Here is a 22,245-nt window from a genome sequence, read left to right as displayed (position 1 = left end):
AAGGTACTAGCCAACAGATTGATGCCGGTTATCCAAGAGATTATTCATCATGATCAAGCAGGATTTATTGAAGGCAGACATATGAAGGAGAATGTAAGGCAACTCATAGATTTAATTGATTATCTTGATAAGAATAAGCAGATCTCTGCAGTGCTGGTCTTCTTGGATGCAGAGAAGGCCTTTGATCGAGTGAATTGGAACTTTCTAACCAAGACTTTGGAAAAGATGGATATGGGACCACGACTTCGGCAGGCGATTGGAGCAATTTATCAGCAACAAAATGCACAACTTATTATTAATGGAAATTTGTCAACAACTTTCGAGATACAAAAAGGCACAAGACAAGGTTGCTCATTATCTCCATTGTTATTTATTTTAACTTTGGAAGTCTTGTTGAACGCAATCCGGGACTCAAAATCCTTAGATGGCATAAATGTCAGGCAAAAGGAATACAGAACTAGAGCATTTGCCGACGATCTGGTTGTTACCCTTTCACATCCTTTGAAGTCAATAATCCAGATGAAAAATATCATAGTAGAATTTGGCATGGTGTCTGGGTTTAGACTAAATCAAAATAAAATGAAAATGATGGTTAAAAACATGACAGAGACTCAAAGAAAGAGACTTGTAAGTTTAGCAGGCTTTGAAATAGTCTCCAAGGTCAAATATTTAGGAATACAAATTGCAGAATCAAACACAAAACTTTTCTTAAATAATTATGAAGTGTTGTGGCAAAAGATCCAGAAAGATCTTGAAGTATGGAAAAAGTTATAACTGTCTTTGCTTGGAAGGATCTCAGCAATTAAAATGAACATTCTACCTAGATTTATCTTTTTATTCCAGATGATACCGGTGCTTCAGTCAGATAAAACTTTGTTAAATTGGCAAGCAACATTAAATAAATTTGTTTGGAAGGAGAAAAAGCCGAGAGTAAAGATGAAGATTATGCAAGATACTCGCGAAAGAGGCGGCCTTAGACTCCCAAACCTTCGATTGTACTATGAAGCTGCGGTATTAACGCATGTAGCAGATTGGTTTGGGAAAACAAAAAGGGAATTGCTGAATATAGAAGGCCATGATCTTGTTCTGGGATGGCATGCATATCTTTTTTATGAAGATAGGGTGGACAAAGTGTTTAACAATCATGTTCTCCGAAATGCCCTGATGAGAGTATGGAAGAAGCACCGGCCCAATTGGGATTATAAAATACCGCTTTGGTTGGATCTTGCAGACACCATGGGGATTATGAATATTAAGTCACTCGGGGGTTGTTTATATAAAGATGTGCTTATCGCTGATGGGGACGAATGGAAGTTAAAAACTTTGGAACAACTGTTGGAAGAAGGAATTATTTTAAACTGGTTACATTACATACAGCTACAGAAGAGATGGGAAGAAGATCGTAGGGTCGGTTTTATGGATAAAGAAGTGGAACTGATCAAGCAGATAAAAGAGACTGGCCCAAAACAAGTTAAAAGAATATATAATGTACTGTTAGAAAGAGATTCAGAAAGTGAACTGGTTAAGGATTGTATGATTAAATGGGCTCAGAATTTTGGTGAAGTGGTTATGTTGAAAACGTGGGAAAAAATATGGGTTCAGAATGTTAAATTTACGCAGTCACAGAATTTAAGGGAGAACTTTTATAAAATGTTTTATAGATGGTATTTAGATCCTAAAAAATTATCATGCATGTACCCAAATATTCAACCAAAATGTTGGAGATGCGGGTGCCTAGATGCTACCTTTTTTCATGTATGGTGGACCTGCAACAGGGTTAAAGCTTTTTGGATAAAAATATGGTGGGTTATGCAAAATGTACTGAAGAAAAGAATACAATTTACTCCGCAAATGTTTTTATTGGGTTTAACTAAGGATTTTACTAAAGGGGAAACAAAATTGGTTTTGTATATGGTCACAGCAGCTAGGTTGTTGATTGCGCAACATTGGAAGAAAGATTTTTTACCAACAATTGGTCAATGGACTCAGAAGGTGGCGGGGTTCGCTGAAATGGCAAAAACTCAGCTTTCTTAAAAGGTCAGAAGCAGGAGAATTATACACAGGAATGGGTAAAATGGATTGATTACATACAGAATAAATACCAGACTAGGAAGTACTATGTAGCCTTTAGGTAAGAATGTTTAGACTGATAGATGATCAGAGTAAATAATATATGGGATGCTTGGAATTGTTAGAGTGGTGTATAGCGGAAGTCAGGGGGGTGGGTTTGAGTGGGAGGTGGGGGAGGGTTAGGGTGGAGGGCGGGGCAATATATATGTATAAATAAACTAGAAGATGGGATTAACGAAATATTGTTACTTTAAGAGAAATTTATATTATGAGTTATATATGTTAAATTAGCTTAGAAGATGGGATTAATGTGCTATTGTTACTTTAAGAGAAATTTATATTATGATTGATGGGAGGAGAGGGGGGTACAATATGTGAACGAGTAATTTACTTTAAGACGGGGGAGGGGAGGGGGCAAAGTATTTGGTATAATATTTGAATGAGAATTTCTGCGGGGGGGGGGTTGGGGGGAGGGGAGGGGGCATAGTATTTGTATGTGATTTATACTGTATGGGGGGGGTTAAAAGGGGAAAATTTGTCTGTATAAAACTTTTTCAATTAAAAAAAAAGAGATAGTAGAAAGGAGCAATCCTGCAATTCTCTGTCTTCTAAACTCAACAAAATGAGGATCATTCATTTGCAGAACTACAATTCCAGTTCTCTGCACCAATTATTGTTCCTCTCTTTACTTGTACGGATTATTTGGATTTTTTTAAAAAAAAAGCCCTGAGAGAGGAATGAAAGAAATGGAAATATCTCCCATGTGTTGGGAAGTTACGAATCCATCTTGTGGTGATGCTGTCTAACCCCCATTCTTCTACTTTATCTAGTAGTAGGTTATGGTCTACCTTATCAAATGCCTTACTGAAGTCCAAGTAAACTATATCAACGGCATTCCTCTGGTCCACTAATTTTGTCACATTATCAAAGAATGCAATAAAATTAGTCTGGCATGATCTGTTTTAGACAAACCCATGTTGACTTTTGGCTATTATTTTGTTTGCTTCTAGGTGTTCATTAATTTGTTGCTTGATTATCTTTTCCAGAATATTTCCTGGTATTGAGGTCAGGCTGATAGGTCTCTGGTTTCCTGGATCTGTTTTATTCCCTTTTTTGAAGATGGGAACCACATCAGCTCTTTTCCAGTCCTCTGGTAGTTCCCCGGTGCTCCAGGATCTCTGAAAGGTATAGTTCAGTGGTTCTGAGATCTCGTCTGCCAGTTCCTTCAGAACCCTGGGGTGTAATCCATCCGGTCCTGGTGATTTGAACTCATCTAGGGTAGACAGGTGCTCACTCACCATTTTCTTCCCTATTTCAAATTGTGTTCCTAATTTGTGGTGCTGTTTTTGATAGATTGGTCTGTTTTATTCCTTTCTGTAAAAACAGATGCAAAACATGAGTTAAATAGTTCTGCTTTCTCTCTGTTGCTCGTCACCTTCTTGCCGCTTTCTCCCACCAATGGATCAATTGTTTCCTTAACTTTTTTCTTGTTTTTAACATATTGGAAGAAGCTTTTTTTGTTATTTTTTACTTTTGTGGCAAGCCTTTCTTCATTGTGAGCCTTAGCTTTCCTCACTTCATCTTTACATGCTCAGGCTATTTGCTGATATTCTGCCTTAGTTATGTCCCTCCCTTTCCACTTTTTATATTTAACTTTTTTGTCTTTCAATTTGTCAGAGTTCTTTATACAGCCATGCTGGTTTCTTTTGGGAGCTGTTATTTTTCTTCCGCATTGGTATTGTGCTAGACAGAGCTTTTGTAATCTCATTTTTCAAAATTTCCCAAGCTTCTTGAGTTGTTTTCCCCTGGAGGATTCTCATCCATGGAATTCTTCCCAAGCTCTCTCTTAAGTTTATTGAAATTAGCTCTCTTAAAGTCCAAGACTCTAGTTTGACTTTGTTCTACTACTTGTGTTTACATAATGTTGAATTCCAATATTGCATGGTCACTTGCCCCCAGCGTTCCTGTGGCTTCAACACCTTCTATCATTTCCTCTCTGTTAGTGAGAATTAAGTCTAATATGGCTGATCCCCTTGTTCCCTTCTCTACTTTTTGGGAAAGTTGTCTGCTAGGTTTGTTAGGAACCTGTTGGATCTTCCACTTGGTGCAGAGCTTGTTTCCCACTACTATTGTGGTGTGCTTCCTAAATACCTTAGTTAGCTGGCTAGCAAAAAGTTCATCTACTTCCTCTGCTTGGTTGGGTGGCCTGTAGTATAGACCTATGGCATGTCATCCCCCCCCCAACCTTTAATATTGACCCAAATGCGTTCAAGATAGTTCTCATCATTGTTGTGCTCTATTTCTGTAGAGAGGTAATTATTTCTTATATATAGTCCTCTTTTATTTGGTCTATTTCTTTTAAATAATTTAAATCCTTCTAGCTGTATGTTCCATTTGTGGGTTTCATCCGATCAGGTTTCTGTAATGGCAATAATATCGTATCTGCCCTCTTTTGCTTGAATTTCTAATTCACCCTGTTTGTTCCTCATACTCTGTGCATTGGTATAAAGACATTTGAGTCCATTTTGATTGACCCTGTGTTTACTGTCTACATAACCTGTGTTATGCCTGACAGCAGACACCTCCAAGAAGAAAATATCACAGCAGGATGTTAGAAGAAAAAACCATCTGGTTCAGTTCCAAGCCTGGAGAGAAGCTCTGGAAATGAAATGGAGGCTAGTTGCTTAGGAAAGAAGGTCCGTTTGATGAGCAGAACCACAGCATGCAGTTCTGGGACAGCTGACAAACTAGCTTGATGAGTGCAAGGATTTTTATGCAGTTTGCAGTATTTTGTAATTTTGAGGTCTCCTTTGTGTGCTTTTATTATTTGATTATTTTTACTTGTTTCACAAAGGCTCATGATGGGTCTTAATTACCACTTCATTCGTCCTAATCCTGTCAGACATGTGTAATTGATTTTATCCTGTTATCTATTGCCTCTAGCCTTCCTTCCTTAACAGACCGGTATTGTTTCCATTTTTTTCAATGCATGGGGTTAAGGCATGAGTCCACAAACTACGGCCTGCAGGCCGCATATGGCCCACTGAAGCCATTAATCTAACCCACGCAGGACCACGAGGTTGGCCCACCCACATTACCCCACCCACCCATCAGCCAAGTGATTTGATATTTTGTTTGTTTGTTTTTTATTGGATTTATATGCCGCCCTTCTCCCAAAGGACTCAGGGCGGCGTACAACATTAAAAAACACACATCCCAAAAGTTAAAAAGAAATTAAATACATATCCAAAAAAACCAAGCCGAATTTATAAGACAATACATTTAAAAATGAGTTAAAATTAATAGGCCAGGCCGGCTTGCTGGAAAAGCCAATTTTTTAGGGCACGTCGGAAGGACCGGAGGTCAGGGATTATGCGAAGCTCCGGGGGCAGCTCATTCCAGAGGGAAGGCGCTCCCACAGAGAAGGCTCTCCCCCTGGGGGGTCACCAGCCGAAACTGTCTGGCCGATGGCACCCTGAGGAGGCCAACTCTTTGGGATCGTACTGGACAGTGGGAGGCTACTGATGGCAGTAGGTGGTCTCGCAGGTACCCTGGGCCTAAGCCATGGAGCGCTTTAAAGGTCATAATTAATACCTTGAATCGCACCCGGAAAACAACTGGCAACCAGTGCAGGCCACCTAAAAGGGGTGTAACATGGGAGCACCTAGGTACCCCCATGACAACCCGCACGGCCACATTCTGGACCAGCTGAAGCCTCCGGGTGCTCTTCAATGGCAGCCCCATGTAGAGAGCGTTGCAGTAGTCCAGGCGAGAAAGGACGAGGGCATGAGTGACTGTGCACAGAGCATCCCGATCCAGGAAGGGGCGCAACTGACGTACCAGGCGAACCTGGTAAAAGGCCCCCCTGGTCACGGCCATCAGGTGTTCTTCTAAACTAAGCCGCATATCCAGGAGGACTCCCAGATTGCAAGCCTTCTCTGAGGGGGCTAAAATTTCTCCCCCTATCGTCAAAAATGGAACAAAATGTACAAATCGGGATGACGGAAACCACAGCCACTCAGTCTTGGAGGGACTGAGCTTGAGCCTGTTCCTCCCCATCCAGATCCGCACAGCCTCCAGGCATCGGGGCATCACGTCGAGGGCATCGTTTGGGTGGTTTGGGGTAGAGATGAAAAGTTGGGTATCATCAGCATATTGATGATACCGTACCCCAAAACTACGGATGATCTCGCCCAGCGGTTTCATATATATGTTGTACAGGAGGGGTGAGAGAACCGACCCCTGGGGCACCCCACAAGTGACACGCCTGGGGGTCGATCTCTGCCCTCCAGTCAACACAAACTGCGACTGATCCGACAGGTAGGAGAAGAACCACCGCAAAACGGTGCCCCCACTCCCAACCCCCTAAGTCGTCGCAGTAGGATACCATGGTCGATGGTATCGAAAGCCACCGAGAGGTCTAATAGGACCAGGACAGAGGAGCAGCCCCTGTCCCAGGCCCGCCCGAGATCATCGACCAACGCGACCAATGCCGTCTCCATGCTGTACCCGGGCCTGAAACCCGACTGAAACGGATCCAGGTAGACAGCTACATCCAGGTACTGGGGAAGCTGACGTGCTACCACACTCTCGACAACCTTTGCTACAAAGCGAAGGTTGGAGACTGGACGATAGTTGGCTAAAGAAGCTAGGTCCAGGGAAGGCTTCTTAAGGAGAGGCCTCACCACTGTCTCCTTCAAGGCGGTGGGAAAGAACCCCTCTCAATAAAGTGTTGGTAATCACCTGGAGCCAGCCTCGTGTCACCTCCCGGGAAGCCGAAACTAACCAAGAGGGACACAGGTCCAGCACACAAGTGGCAGCACTGAGTCTCCCCATAATCCTGTCCATGCCTTTGGGGGTCACAGGGTCAAACCCATCCCAGATTGTCTCCTCAAGATTCATCCCTGTCGGCTTGCCCGAATCTACCCAGTCAGAGTCCAAGCCTGTCCGGATCTGAGCGATTTTATCCTGCAGTTACTGAACAAATTCTTCAGCCCTACCCTGCAAGGGGTCTTCCCCAGTTCCTTGGTTAAGTAAGGAGCGGGTCACCCTAAACAGGGTGGCTGGGCGGTTATCTGCGGACGTGATAAGAGCGGAAAAATATTGCCATTTTGCCGCTTCTATCGCCACTAAGTAGGATTTAATATGAATTCTTACTAGTGTTCGATCAGATTCGGACTGGCTGGCCCTCCAGCCACTCTCTAGGCATCTTTTCCGGCGTTTCATCTCCCGGAGCTCCTCGGTAAACCAGGGAGCCACCCGGGATCGACACCGGGTCAGAGGCCGCAAAGGCACAACGCGATCCAAGGCCCCAGCAGCAGCCCTATCCCAGGCTTCCACTAGGGCTTCGGTCGAGTTGTGAGCAAGGGATTCAGGAAAAGTCCCAAGCTCCATCAGAAACCTTTCGTGGTCCATCAGGTGCCTGGGGCGGAACCATCTAGTCGGTTCCGCCTCCCTGCGGCGAGGGGTAGCGGTATGGAAGTCAAGCCTGATGAGGAAATGATCAGACCATGACAAGGGTTGAATAGAAATATCCCCTAAATCTAGATCATTCATCCACTGCCCAGAGCATGTGTCCCCCCTTATGGGTGGGGTCTTGAATTAACTGAGTCAGGTCCATAGCTGTCATGGAAGCCATGAACTCCCGAGCTGACTCGGATGTCTCGCCAATGGAAGGCAGATTGAAATCCCCCAGGACCATGAGCCTGGGGAAATCAACCGCCAATCCAGCTAAGACATCCAGCAGCTCTGGCAGGGCCGATGAAACATAGCAGGGAGACAGGTACGTAACAAAAAGGCCCACCTGAGCTCCAAGGCCCCACTTCACAAAGAGGGACTCACACCCGCCTATCTGAGGCACAGTGACCTCCTGAGGTCTGAGACTTTCCCTAATAACCACTGCCACCCCCCGCCCCTGCCCTGGGCTCTCGGCTGGTGAAACGCCCGGAAGCCTGGTGGGCATAGTTCGCTAAGGGCAAACCCCCCTCATGGCCCAACCAGGTCTCCGTAATGTACGCCAGGTCCGCTCTACCCTCTTGTATGAGGTCGTAAATGAGGGGAGCCTTATGTACCACGGACCTGGCGTTAAGCGACACCAGCCAGAGATCAAGGTCCTGTAATCCCGAGCACCCGGGGGTACGAGAAGGGCGATGAGGGTCGGAACGCGTGATCGCTCTTAAACAGCAAACCCGCGTCCTCCGAACATCATTTGGCCCTCAGCCCCCACCATATCTGCCTCTCCCACAAACAGTAGAGATGGTGAACCCCCCAATGGAATGGCTTAATGTCTCCCCTGGAATCCCAACCCTTCCCAGCCCGCGCCCATTAGTTACCTCTGGCCTGTGCCCTGGCAGACTCCCCCCCCAAGCCTGTCTGAGCCATCCGAATCAACCCACCCCTCTCCCCCTTAAAATTTGGTTTAAAAGCCCCTGTAAAAAACCCTTAAGAAGTCTCTTCTTCGCATGCCACCTCTCGGGATCCCAAGATCCGTCATTAAGGAAGCATCTTGATAGGTCAGAAGGCCATCCCCGGGAAAGGGGGAGTTCCCGGAGGGAATAAAGTTCTGTCGCAGTATAACGTAGAGGAGAGTGTGGCATCAACCAAACGGGATGACATCATGGGGAGATGGAACGAGGAGATGACATGTTCACAGGGTGGGGGGGGGGCAGCCAGCAGTGTTTGATTTAAAAAAATTAAAACTTAAAAAGAAAGAGAGGGAATAAGAGAGAGGAAGAAAGAGAGAGACAGAAAGAGAGAAAGGGAGAGAGGAGAGAGGAAAAAGAGAGAGAAAAGACACACATATAGAGGGAGAGACAGAAAGAGAAGAAAGAGAGAGGGAGAGAGAGAGAGAGGAGAGTGTGTGTGTGTGTGTGTTGTTGATTGTAAGTTCCTTGGGGCTGAGAAGAATTACTGCAAAACAGAGTTTCCTGAAATGGACCACTAGACTCCTGAACAACTGAAAAATGATCTAGTAAAAAGAAAAGGCAACAGAAAGAGCAACATGCAAACAAAAGCAAATAAAACACCCCCAGGAACAAAACAAATTAAAAGTTTAATTTTTGTGCATTGTTCAAAGGACTGTTGAATTGGCCATGCCCATCTAGTCACATGACCACCTAGTCACGCCCACCCAGCCGGTCCAGCCCTCACAACAGTCTGGAGGGACCATACATTGGCCCAATTTAAAAAGTTTCAGGACCTCTGGGTTAAGGTCATGTTCTGTCCTTAATCCCATCACCTGGAGGTGAAGGTATTTTCTTTGTGAATAAATTGAAATGGGAAGTGATTTTGCAGGCTACTGGGAGAAGGGAAAGTACAGTGGTGGAGGCAGCAGAGGACTCTCATGATGATTATGGCAGTAGCGCCAAAAAGGAGAGTTTTCAACCCATGAAGGTCTAACAGCCAGGGCAGAAGTTCTGTTAAATAGAAAAGAAATGTATGGTGTGCAATTTTCTGTACCAATTCTTTTAGATATGTCACCTTCTATGAGCTTTCAGTCAGGTTTGAAGCAAGCACATATCCCAAAATTGTTTGCAGCCATGATTGTGCCTTAGTAGCTAATCAAAGGCTGCTCATTTCCAAGGATTGCTTCCTGAACCTGCAATAGTTTATTGCATCCAGGATTTGTGAGGCCCAATTTAGATTAACCAGTGTACAAGCCAGACTATGATTTTTTTTGAAATTGCGCACAAGGAGCCCTGGGACTCCCACTAATGCAGTGGAAAACCAGTGCAACATATTCTGCTTCACTGGGCAACCATCATTTGTGAGTCACAATCAGGAGTTGGGGTTTGGAAATCTCTTTTCTGCTACCTCTTCAGTGAGGAAATTGACAAAGGGGGCATGTCACGCATAAAAAGAATATTGACTTGCTGTGCCAACCACTCCCAAATACCATTCCTTTCCCCAAAGTCAGGACATTCAAAAGGCTTCTCTCCTGTGTGAACCATCGGGTGTATTGCCAAACTGGAATTTCGACTGAAATATTTCTTACAATCTGGGCATTCATATGGTTTCTCTCTAATGTGAGTTCTCTAGTGTATTATCAGCTTGTCCTGCTTGCTATAGCTTTTGCAACATTGGGACAACTGGTAGGGCGTTTCTCTGCTGTGAGGTTTTCTATGAACAACTGGGAAGCCATTCTGACTAAAGCTTTTGCTGCATTGGGAACACTGATATGGCTTTTCTCCAGTGCGGATCCTCTGGAGCATAATTCTACAATCTTTGCTTTTGCCACAATAGACAGATTTGTGGATCTTTTCCATCACTGACATTATTGCATTCTCAAGGACATAAAAAATACTCTCAATTCCTTGTTGGCTGGAGCATAGTCACCATTCCCGAACTTCTAGGTTGCCCATAGGGCCGTTTTTCGCTCTCCAGAGGCTTCAGGGAAGCTCCTGAAGCCTCCGGGCGGATGGTGTAGGCTGTTTTTACCCTCCCCTGGCCCTTAGAAAGCCTCTGGAGCATGGGGAGGGCAAAAAAGGGTGCCAAAAGTGGGGGGGGGGCGCTGGTCGCACACACATGCATGCTGGGATCGCGCACATAGCATTATGGGTGTGGGCACGCCCAAGCACACCCTACCTGCTCTCCTCCCCACTTTTGGCACGTGATCCAAAAAAACGTTAGCCATCACTGATATATGTCCTCCCCTCCCATCCCAACATGAGGTTCAGAGATCTTCAGAGGTAAGAAGGAGGAGGGTGTGAAGTCGGGTGGGGTGGGAGTCAGATGTAACAGGGGAGTGAATGGCCAAGGGGACTCAAGTGTTAGGATACAGAGCACAAGGGTTTCTTGGAGGGTGGGGGAGGCATATAGATGCCTACAGCAGGCAAGCCTGGCCCTGCGCTAGGCCTCCAGGACTTTTTCCCAGCTCTGAGTAGACAGTGTTCTGCATAGCGACCCGCACATTTGATTAATGGCACCATCAGGGAGAGCAGGGGGATTTGGGTAGTTAAGGAAAGCAATTTCACTAAACAGCCATTGGAACATGCAACCGTAATTCAAGGGCCATAATAGTTATATCTTGAGGACTACTTTTATGCGGGCTGTGGAATCCTGGGAATGAAAATCGGGTGAAAACAAGATAGAAGACTGAAACTCCACATGTGGGACTTCCATAATCAACCGACAAAAGCTCCACCCAAACTTCCTTTTTGAGGAATTCCACTAATTCCTGAAAAGGAAATATCCAGAAGGTTCTGCTGATAACCAGAAACTAGTAGTTAACCATTTTCCAATTTCCTTTTCACTTCACTTACAAATTTAATCCTGAGAAATGTTTGAGCAAAATGAATCAGGCCAAAATTCAAACAATCAATTTCTCACCTACACTTTCAATAGGAGATATCAAATGAAATTCAAGCATTATCTAAACTCACCTACCTTTCATCATATGGATTACCTTGTGTGCAATAAAGGATGATTTATGCTTGAAGTAATGTCGGCAGACTGGTGTTTTAAAACTAAAACTTTTCCCACAATCAAGACATTCATAGGGTTTCTCTCCTGTGTGAATCCACTGGGGTATCACCAGCTGGGAATTCTGACTAAAATCTCTCCCTCAATCAGTACATTCAAAGGGTTTCTCTCCTGTGTGAACTCTTTGGTGGTTAACCAACCTGGAATTCTGAAACCTTTCCCACAGATAGGACATTCAAAGGGTTTCTCTCCTGTGTGAGTCGTCTGGTGTATCACCAGGTGGGAATTCTGACTGAAACATCTCCCTCAATCAGGACATTCAAAGGGTTTCTCTCCTGTGTGAGTCGTCTGGTGTATCATCAGGCTGGAACTCCGACTAAAACATTTCCCACAATAAGGACATTGAAAGGGTTTCTCTCCTGTGTGAGTCCTGTGGTGTCTCACCAGATTAGAATTATCACTACAGCTTTTCCCACAGATAGAACATTCAAAGGGTTTCTCTCCTGTGTGAGTCCTCTGGTGTTTCACCAGGTGGGAATTCTGACTGAAACCTCTCCGGCAATCAGGACACTCAAAGGGTTTCTCTCCTGTGTGAGTCCTCTGGTGTTTCACCAGATTGGAATTATTACTAAAGCTTTTCCCACAGAAAGGACATTCAAAGGGTTTCTCTCCTGTGTGTGTCCTCTGGTGGGTCAACAGCCTGGAATTATCACTAAAACCTTTCCCACAAATAGGACATTCAAAGGGTTTCTCTCCTGTGTGAGTCCTGTGGTGTCTCACCAGATTAGAATTATCACTACAGCTTTTCCCACAGATAGAACATTCAAAGGGTTTCTCTCCTGTGTGCGTCCACTGGTGTGTCACCAGGCTGGAACTCCGGCTAAAACATTTCCCACAATCAGGACATTCAAAGGGTTTCTCTCCTGTGTGAGTCCTCTGGTGTCTCACCAAATTAGAATTATCACTATAGCTTTTCCCACAGATAGAACATTCAAAGGGTTTCTCTCCTGTGTGAGTCCACTGGTGTTTCACCAGGTGGGAATTCTGACTGAAACCTCTCCCACAATCAGGACATTCAAAGGGTTTCTCACCTGTGTGAGTCCTCTGATGTCTTACCAGATTATTATTATAACTACAGCTTTTCCCACAGATAGGACATTCAAAGGGTTTCTCCCCAGTGTGAGTCCTCTGGTGTGAAACCAGGCTGGAACTCCGACTAAAACATTTCCCACAATCAGGACATTCAAAGGGCTTTTCTCCTGTGTGAATCCTTTGGTGACTAACCAACCTGGAACTCAGATTAAAACCTTTCCCACAATAAGGACATTCAAAGGGTTTCTCTCCTGTGTGAGTCCTCTGGTGTTTCACCAGGTGGGAATTCTGACTGAAACCTCTCCCACAATCAGAACATTCAAAGGGTTTCTCTCTTGTGTGAGTCTTCCGGTGTTTCACCAGGTTAGAATTATCACTACAGCTTTTCCCACAGATAGGACATTCAAAGGGTTTCTCTCCTGTGTGAGTTCGCTGGTGTATCACCAAGTGGGCATTTCGACTGAAACTTTTCCCACAATCTCTACACTTATAAGGTTTCTCCATGCAATGAATCCTCTGATGTGTTACCAGGTGGGAATTGCAATTGAAACTTCTCCCACAATCAGGACATTGAATGGGTTTTTCTCCTTTATGATTCCTCTGGTGTTTCACAAATTGGAATCATAACTGAAAGTTTTCCAACAATCAGGACATTCAAAGCATTTCTCTCCTATGGGAGTCTTCTGGTGTATCACCAGAATTGTGACTTTCCCATAATCAGGACATTCAAAGGGGTTTTTCTTCTGTGTGAGTTTTCTGGTGTCTCATGAGATGGAAATTTCTAATGACGTTCTCCCCACAATCTAGATACTCATATAGTTTCTCCCGGGAGTCAATCTACTGATTCATCACCAGACCTAAATTGTTACTATTTTTTCCCCACAATCAGGACATTCAAAGGGTTTCTCTTTTGTGAGAGTCCTCAGGTGCTTCACCAGGAAGGAATTCACTGAAACATTTCCCACAGAAAGGATGTTCACATGGTTTTATTCCTTTGTGTAGGTCCTTTAGTGTCTCATGATCTGAAAATTTCTAATGAAACTTTCACACAATCTGCACAGTCATATGTTTTCTCCCTCCTGTGAGTTATCTGATGTAGCACCATGTTGCCATGCTCACTAAAGCATTTACCGCATTGAGAGAACTTTTGTGGCTTCCCTCTTTTGTGGAGCTGCTTCCATGAACAAGGGAGCTTTTGTGACCATAGTTTTTGCCACATTCAGGTAATTTGTATGGCTTTCCGTCTCCTCTTGTGCATAATCAGATGGGATTTGCAATCTGTGCTTTTCCCACAATAGGCAAATTTATGAAGCTTTTGTACCACTGATATTCTTGAGGAGGTAAAAAATATGGACAATGCCTTGTTTAAGGGTGCTTTCATTCAAGCCGTCTCTTCCTCACAGGGAGAGGTCTGCATTACTGTCTCTTCTACGTGGCTTTACTATTGATCTTTTCCTCCCAACAGACTTCCAGATATTTCCCTCTTTTGCTGAATGATAAATAATCTCCCTTCCTCTCTCATTCAATTTATCCTTGAGTTCTGCATAATCTGTTTATTCTTTCTTAATTTTCTCTCTTTTGTCAAACAGCTTCTGGAGGAGGAGCAGATTTGTATGGTTTTCTGCAGGAAATGGAAAATATTTTGATTTTTGGCTTGATTTTCTTCCCTTTTCAACACGGATTGTTATTTACAGTTGTCCAGAGTGTTCTTATTGCCATCCTGTTCATCTGTAAGATTCAAAGAAAAATGTAACTTTAATTCTTTATAAAATGGTTAGACATGACGTGAAAAAAGAAGAAAAGTATACACCACTTTTGCTCATGGAAGGCCTCAGCTGCAAATAAGGGCAGAAAATAGTGTCTACTGGTGACATCCTTGTTCAAGTAGTCCTCACTTAACCTACCGCAATTGGAATTGATATTTGCATCACTAAGCAGCTCAATGATTTTATGAAATTCATAGCCTAAGCAAAATTTAATGGATAAAAATCCTAAAGGAGAAAACAAAGCAAGGAGTGTGGGAAATACTGGAAAATCTATATATATAAAAGCAAAATACCACTCATGCATTATCACAAAATCTCCAGAACCTTAAAGCCTACAAACCTAAATTTTCCACGTATGTTCCTCTTGGCTTCTAGGTGCTCACTAAGAAAAGGTTTTTGGAAATGACCATCATAGCATTAGTATTTCCTATATTATTATTAACATGCTATCATGCTAACTAGTTCTACTCCCTCACCTAATCAGAAAAGAAATCTGTTCCAAATGGAAAACACAAGCAGAGGAGAGGAGATTCAGTTTCGGTTTTACTTTCACAGCAGGAAGCAGCTATACTACAGAACAGTTGAGCTAACCAATAGCCAGGCTCCTTCCTGTCTCCTTAGTCACACAGCAAATACTGTTTCACTTTCAAACTAGCCCTCTGATACTAAGGAGTTCACTCCCCCTCCTCACCTGAAAAGAAATCAATTCCAAGCTCTGATGCTAAGAAGTTCTACTCCCCCTCCCCACCTCAAAAGAGGAGTTTCACTTTCAGAGTAGCAAGCAGCTTTACTACAGAACAGTTGAGCTATTTTACTCCCCAGTTCAGATGAATCTGTTCCTTCTAGTGTAATGCCAGTTATAGGGAAAAGAGGCAAAAATGAAAAAAAAAATTTACACATGCGATTAGGAAAACTAGGGAAATTAGGGAAGCTGCACACAAGTATCGTCAAACTCATCCCCAAGTCAGAGAAAACTGGTTGCAACGAATCAGTGAGATGCACCGTGCCTATGAAGCTTTCTGATGCCCTCTGATGTTCTGCCATGGAGAAGATGGCTATTACATCAATATACCTCAGTGTGAACCAAACACCAAAGTTCCTCTCAAGAAGACCGTGTCTGCTGCTACCTTTTCCAGCCACAGGATAATGGAGGGTGATGGTAAAGAATGCTGCCTATTGCTGTTCCATTTCTGTAGCGAAGCACGGGTATCCAACTTACTAGTATGATCACATAAGCCCAGCCCAACACAATGTTACTGAAAAGGGAAAACAAGATATCCAAGAACAATCCAGCATGGTTGCATAAAGGTTTCTCTGATAAACTGAATGAAAAAAAGGATCAGTATAAAAAATGGAAAGAGGACACATAACTAAGGCAGAATAGTAGCATATAGCCCGAATCTGCAAAGATGAAATCAAGGTCATGGTGAGAATGAACTAAAACTTGCAACAAATATCAAAAATCATTTTAAAACATGTATAAAACAAGAAAAAAGTCAGGGAAACAGTCAGTGCACTAATGGGAGATGATGGCAAGAGGGCAGTAGAGACACAGCAGAGCTAATTAATTCATTATTTGCATCTATCTTCAGCAAAAATAAAAAAATAGCCAAAACTACCAAAACAGAACTGTAAAAGGCAGACTAGGAATACAAATTAAAACAGGCAAAAAAATGGTAAGAGAACACCTGTCTATTCTAGATGAGCTCTAATCATCAACCAGATTTATTACATCCCAGAGTTCTAAAGGAGCCAGCAGACGTGATCTAAGAACCATTCAACCATATCTTTCAAAGATCTTCATGCACCAAGGAACTACCGGTGGATTGGAAAAGAACGGATGTAGTTCCCATCTTCAAAAGAGGGGAGAAAAATGTATCCATAAAACTACAGGCTAATTAGCCTGACATCACTACCTGGGAAGATCCTGGAAAAGATAATGAAACAAAAGATCTGCAAACACCTAGAAGCAAGCAAATATACAGTGGGGCAAAAAAGTATTTAGTCAGCCACCAATTGTGCAAGTTCTCCCACTTAAAAAGATGAGAGAGGCCTGTAATTGGCATCATAGGTAGACCTCAACTATGAGAGACAAAATGTTAAAAAAAACCCAATCAATCACATTGGCTGATTTGGAAAGAATTTATTTGCAAATTATGGTGGAAAATAAGTATTTGGTCACCTACAAAAAAGCAAGATTTCTGGCTCCCACAGACCTGTACCTTCTTCTTTAAGAGCCTCCTCTGTCCTGCACTCATTACCTGTATCAATGGCACCTGTTTGAACTTGTTATCAGTATAAAAGACACCTGTCCACAACCTCAAACAGTCACACTCCAAACTCCACTATGGTGAAGACTAAAGAGCTGTCGAAGGACACCAGAAACGAAATTGTAGACTTGCACCAGGCTGGGAAGACTGAATCTGCAATAGGCAAGCAGCTTGGTGTGAACAAATCAACTGTGGGAGCAATAATTAGAAAATGGAAGACATACAAGACCACTGATAATCTCCCTCAATCTGGGGCTCCACGCAAGATCTCACCCCGTGGGGTCAAAATGATCACAAGAACAGTGAGCAAAAATCCCAGGACCACACAGGGGGACCTAGTGAATGAGCTGCAGAGAGCTGGGACCAACGTAACAAAGGCTACCATCAGTAACACACTATGCCACCAGGGACTCAGATCCTGCAGTGCCAGACGTGTCCCCTTGCTTAAGCCAGTACATGTCCAGGCCTGTCTGAAGTTTGCTAGAGAGCATTTGGATGATCCAGAAGAGGACTGGGAGAATGTCATATGGTCAGATGAAATCAAAATAGAACTGTTTAGTAGAAACACAACTCGTCGTGTTTGGAGGAGAGAGAATGCTGAGTTGCATCCAAAGAACACCATGCCTACTGTGAAGCATGGGGGTGGCAACATCATACTTTGGGGCTGTTTCTCTGCAAAGGGACCAGGACGACTGATCCGTGTACAGGACAGAATGAATGGGGCCATGTATCATGAGATTTTGAGTGCAAACCTCCTTCCATCAGCAAGAGCATTGAAGATGAAACATGGCTGGGTCTTTCAACATTACAATGATCCCAAACATACTGCCCGGGCAACAAAGGAGTGGCTTTGTAAGAAGCATTTCAAGGTCCTGGAGTGGCCTAGCCAGTCTTCAGATCTCAACCCCATAAAAAATCTTTGGAGGGAGTTGAAAGTCCATGTTGCCCAGCGACAGCCCCAAAACATCACTGCTCTAGAAAAGATCTGCGTGGAGGAATGGGCCAACATACCAGCAACAGTGTGTGCCAACCTTGTGAATACTTACAGGAAATGTTTGACCTCTGTCATTGCCAACAAAGGATATATAACAAAGTATTGAGATGAACTTTTGATATTGACCAAATACTTATTTTCCACCATAATTTGCAAATAAATTCTTTTCAAATCAGCCAATGTGATTGTTTGGGGTTTTTTTTGCATTTTGCCTCTCATAGTTGAGGTCTACCTATGATGCCAATTACAGGCCTCTCTCATCTTATTAAGTGGGAGAACTTGCACAATTGGTGGCTGACTAAATACTTTTTTGCCCCACTGTGTAACCAGAAGTCAACATGGGAAGTCAACATGTTATTTCATTCTTACACAAAGTGACAAAATTAGTGGACCAATCTAATCCTTCCACACAGATGGATTCATAACTGGCTGACAAACCACACTCAAAGTGTATTCCTTAATGGGACTATATCTATATGGAGAGAAGTAAGCAGTGGGTACACCAAGGTTCTGCTTTAGTACTCTTTAATATCTTTGTAAATGCCTTCGATGAGGGAGTCCAACGGGAACACATCAAATTTGTAAATGACACCAAGTTGGCAACACCTCAGAAGATAAGCTCAAGATAATGAATCTCGATAGTTTTGGCCCTATCTAACAAAATAAAATTCAATGAAGGGGAAAAAAAGGTTTCACACTTATTCAAGAAAAACCAAATGTACTGGTACAGAATAGGTAGCACTTGGCTCAAGTAATAACTATGAGAGGAACCTTGAAGTCCTAGTGGACAATCATTTAGATATGGGCCAGCTGTGTATTGCAGTGGCCAAAAAAAAGCCAATGCAATACTAGGCTGCATTAACAGAGAGATAGAATCAAGATCATGTGAAGTACTAGTACCACTTTATAAAGAGTAAGAACACACTTAGATAATTGCAGTTTGGTCACCATATCATTAAAAAGTTGTTGAGACTCTTGAAAGAATGTAGAAAAAGAGCAACAAAGAGGATTAGGGGCCTGGAGGCTAAAATAAAAGGAAGGGTTTGAGGAATTGGGTATGTCTAGTCCAGTGAAGGGAAGGACTAGGGGAGACATGATAGCCATCTTCCAATACTTGAGGAGTTGCCACAAAAGAGGGAGGGGTGTCAACCTATTCTCCAAAGCCCCTGAAGGCAGGACAAGGAACTGGATGGAAACTAATCAAGGAGAGAAGCAACTTAGAACTAAGGAGAAACTCCCTGACACTGAGAACAGTGAACCAGTGGAAGGGTTTCCCTTCAGAGGTTGTGGGTGCTCCATCCCTGGTGGCTTTTACTCAGAGACAGGACAGCCATTTGTCTGAAATGATATTGGGTCTCCTGATTGATCAGGGCGTCTGTATAGAAGACCTGCAAGGTCCCTCCCAGCTCTGTCACAAACCCTCCAGTGATGGGAGCACCCACAACCTCTGGAGGGAAGCCATTCTCAAAGAATCCCCCTTCACTTGGAAGAGACTTTTCCAATCTTCCCACCAGAAGGAAAATTGCAGCCACCAGTTTCACAGCCTGTAGCACCAGTGGGCTTAAATTCGGGGAGGGAAGGAACCTGCAGCAGCTGAGATGCTTCAGCCCAGTTGCTTCTCTGCTTCCAGGACTCTCCTCCCACCTGCCCTCCGCTCACCTTGCAGCTGCTGCTTCAACCATGGGACGAGCACAAAAGCCGCTCTGGGCACCACTCTCCTCCCATGAGCGATCCGGAAGAGGAAGTTCAGCTGTTCCCAAAGGTGCTTTTTTCAAAAGGAAACTGTACTTTCTTTCTTCTACTCTTCCCATCTCTTTCCAACCTTTCTAGCAATACAGTACTTGATGGTTTTAACTCCTTTAAGCTCAACTACAGGTATTATCCGCTTTCTAGGCACAGGCGTTGCCTGTTTCACCACCATCTCCAGATAGGAGGCATCCACCCAAAAGGCAAACATACTATTGAATGGGGAAAATACAGAGTCTTTTGAAATAACGAAATGAGTGAGACAGGGCTGCCCACTATCACCTCTGCTTTTTATTCTGACACTAGAAAGCCTTCTGATACGAATTAGAAAAAACCAGGAAATCAGAGGAACCAAAATTAAAAATGAAGAATACAAAATACATCTTTGCAGATGACTTAATATTTATTATAGAAGATCCATTAGAAACAGGGAACAGATTAATGCAAGAACTAGGAAAATATGGAGATGTGGCAGGATTAAAAATTAATAGATTAAAGACCAAAATAATAACCAAAAATCTGAAGGAAGAACAGAATAAAGAATTAGAAAAAACAATAGGATTCCAGGTAGTAAAGAAAATCAAATACTTAGGAATATGGCTAACTGCAAAGTGCTCAACCATAAAAGAAAATAATTACACAAAATTAGTGCAACAAATAAAAAAAGATTTAGAACTATGGGGGAAATTACAACTATCTTTATTAGGGAAAATAGCAACTATAAAAATGAACATATTACCAAGAGTCCTATATCTATTTCAAACTATCCCCATAAAACTAGAGAAAAAATTCTTTACTGAACTAAACAAAATAATACTAAAATTCATCTGGCAAGGGAAAAAAGCTAGGATAAAACTGAAAGCACTACAGGATGATAGAAGCAGAGGTGGTATGGGGCTACCCGACTGGGAACTCTACTATAATGCAGCAGCACTAAATTGGATCAAAGACTGGATAAATTTAAAAAACAGAAGAATATTAGTAATAGAAGGCCATGACCTGCAAACAGGATGGCAATTTTTCCTATGGGAAGAGAGTAAAAAGAAACAAAAATACTTCCATACACATTATATCAGAGAAGCACTAATACAGGTCTGGAACAAAATTAAAGCAAAACACTACATGAAAATACCGACATGGCTCTCCACCATGGAAGCTATGACACACCCCAATACGCTAGATCTATCAAAAATGGTTAGGTATAGTGAAATTCTAGATATCCAGGGGAATCTGAAAGCGAATCAAGAATTAAAAGAGAATAATATAAACGTAGATTGGTGGCCATACCTCCAATTACAATCAAGATACAAAAAAGATGTAAAAGAATATGGAATATATACAGAATTACAATGAATAGACAAAATCTTATTTGGCCCAGAAAACAAATTTATAACGAAATTGTATAAATATTTGCTAGAAATAAATTTAGAAGATGAAATAGTCAAAGGCTGTATGATAGCATGGGCCAAAAATTTTGGTTATAATATAGATCTAGCGGATTGGGAAAGAATTTGGAATACAAATTATAAATTAACGAGATCAGCAACATTGAAAGAAAATATATACAAAATGTTTTATTGTTGGCACCTACCACCAACAAGATTGACAAAAATATACCCAACACTGAAACCGACCTGTTGGAAATGTAAAAAAGAACAAGGGACCTTCTATCACATGTGGTGGACCTGCCTGGAATCGCAAAAATATTGGAAAAGAATTTGGAAGTGGGCACAAGAAATTACGGGGGAACAAATAAAGTATAAACCCGAAACCTTCTTACTAGGAATAATCAAAGGGAACTACACAAAAAAAATTAAATATCTACTAACACATATATTAACCACAGCTATAATAATAATAATAATAATAATAATAATAATAATAATAATAATAATAATAATAATAATAATAATAATAATAATAATAATAATAATAATAATAAATATTTATTTCTTAGCCGCACCCTCTCCCGAAGGACTCGGGGCAGCGTACAATAAAACATAGGAAATAAATATATAAACAAACATACATATAACAAAAACGTATACCAAGACATATACATATACAAGGAGGAGGTGAGCTGATGAATAAAAAACAATTAAAAACACAATGTTTAAAAACCCCTAAATAATTTAATACAATTAAAATACCCCAAATAAAAACCCGTCAGGAGCGATATAGTTCGATCAAAGTTGAGCCAGGCCAGCTACTTGAAATAGGTGGGTCTTGAGCTTTACACGAAAGGAGCGGAGGTCAGAGGTATTCCTAATATCCGGGGGGAGGTCATTCCACAGGGCTGGGCCCGCCACAGAGAAGGCTCTACTCCTAGGCGCCGCCCCCTGGCACTGCCTGGTGGACGGCACCTGGAGGAGACCCTCTCTGTGCGAGCGGATTGGTCGCAGGGATGTATGGGGCAGAATACGATCCCGCAAGTAACTAGGTCCTGAGCCATGGAGCGCTTTGAAGATCGTTATCAAAACCTTGAAACGCACCCGATAGACCACAGGAAGCCAGTGCAGCTCGCGCAGGAACGGTGTCACATGGGAGTACCTAGTACTCCCCATAATTACCCGCGCGGCTGCGTTCTGGACCAACTGTAGCCTCCGGGTGCATTTCAAGGGAAGCCCCATGTAGAGAGCGTTACAGTAGTCCAAGCGAGACGTCACCAGCGCATGAGTGACCGTGCGTAAGGCGTCCCGGTCCAGTAGGGGGCGCAATTGGCGCACCAGGCGAACCTGGTGGAACGCCCCCCTTGCCACGGCTGTCACATGGTCATCCATGGACAGCCGGGCATCCAGGAGGACGCCCAAATTGCGCGCCCGCTCCACGGGGGCGAGTTGGATGCCCCCGATGGCCAATGATGGAATTAATTGGCTGAACCGGGGAG

At 42.9% G+C, this 22,245-nt stretch overlaps 1 protein-coding gene and 1 long non-coding RNA gene across 2 annotated transcripts in view; both read right to left on the bottom strand.

Moving 5' to 3' along the window:
* Nucleotides 1-435: 435 nt before the first annotated feature.
* Nucleotides 436-22,245, bottom strand: part of LOC309384257 (uncharacterized protein) — a 268,736-nt gene continuing 246,926 nt past the window's right edge. The window contains exon 3 of the transcript XR_014173988.1: nt 436-564. The gene's annotated coding sequence lies outside the window, so the exon portion shown is untranslated. The remainder of the gene's footprint in view (nt 565-22,245) is intronic.
* LOC309384299 overlaps nt 9,103-22,245 on the bottom strand; it is a 291,422-nt gene continuing 278,279 nt past the window's right edge. The window contains exon 2 of the long non-coding RNA XR_014174031.1: nt 9,103-14,310. This is a non-coding gene — a long non-coding RNA (uncharacterized lncRNA). The remainder of the gene's footprint in view (nt 14,311-22,245) is intronic.

Source organism: Natrix helvetica (genome assembly GCF_964273705.1).
Source record: "Natrix helvetica genome assembly, chromosome: 1".
Lineage (NCBI taxonomy): Eukaryota > Metazoa > Chordata > Lepidosauria > Squamata > Natricidae > Natrix > Natrix helvetica.
Note: the sequence above shows the minus strand (reverse complement) of the source record. Positions and strands in the feature narration are given on the sequence as shown.